The sequence below is a fragment of the Abrus precatorius genome, unplaced genomic scaffold (assembly GCF_003935025.1).
Source record: "Abrus precatorius isolate BTA unplaced genomic scaffold, Abrus_2018 Scaffold2, whole genome shotgun sequence".
NCBI lineage: Eukaryota > Viridiplantae > Streptophyta > Magnoliopsida > Fabales > Fabaceae > Abrus > Abrus precatorius.
This window is the reverse complement of record NW_020874362.1, coordinates 11,871,860-11,872,758: the sequence shown is the minus strand read 5'-3', so window position 1 is coordinate 11,872,758 and position 899 is coordinate 11,871,860. Positions and strand designations below refer to the sequence as shown.

The following is an 899-nucleotide window of genomic DNA, read 5'->3' as shown; positions in this document are numbered from 1 at the left end:
CTCTGAAAATTATTCATATAATTCACTTGCTCTTGTGGTTCACTTGTGGATGCCTCACATGCACCATTTGCATGGTTTCCTCCACAAAAATCACAACTTAGCTGACTGGCAGGCATACTCCCTGTTTGCAGATTGTTGATTTGTTGTGTTAAGGCAGCTAATTGTTCTGAAAACATTTGATTTTGTAGCTGATTTTGTGCAAGAAAAGTTTCCAGAACTTTAGCTTCATGACCAGAGTTTCTTCCTTGATTCCTTAAGTTTGAATTCTGATACATTGAAGATGCCATCATGTCAATAATCCTTTGAGCTTCTTCCAAGGACTTTGTATTTAATGAACCTCCAGCAGCAGCATCAACCATTGTTCTTGTTACTGCATTCATCCCATTATAAAAAGTCTCTAATTGCATCCAATCTGGAATACAATGATGTGGACACCTTCTAAGCAGTTCTTTGTATCTTTCCCAAGCTTCATACAATGATTCTCCTTCTTGCTGCACAAAGGATGTAATTTCTCCTCTCAGCTTAGCAGCTTTGGATGGAGGGAAGTACTTGGTTAAAAACTTATTCACAAGTTCTGTCCAGGTTGTGATGCTTCCTTGTGGTTAAGCTTGTAACCAGCATTTTGCTCTATCTCTCAAGGAAAAAGGAAATAGTCTCAGTCTGATGGCTTCTTCACTAACCCCATTTATTCTTATAGTGTCACAGAGCTGTAGAAAATTTGAAATATGTAAGTTAGGATCGTCAGAATTTCCACCAGAAAACTGATCTTGTTGGACTAAGTGTAATAAAGCAGGTTTAATCTCAAAATGGTTGGCTTGAATAGTTGGCCTGATTATAGAAGAGTTAAAACCTTGCATGTTAGGAATTGCATAGTCCCCTAATGTTCTAATTCTATTTTG

General features: G+C 37.6%; 1 non-coding gene across 1 annotated transcript; it reads left to right on the top strand.

Annotated features, from left to right (window-relative positions):
* The first annotated feature begins 417 nt into the window (after positions 1-417).
* Positions 418-524, top strand: LOC113860275. The gene has a single exon (XR_003503730.1). It is a non-coding gene; the product is annotated as a small nucleolar RNA R71 (small nucleolar RNA).
* The last annotated feature ends 375 nt before the right edge of the window (positions 525-899 follow it).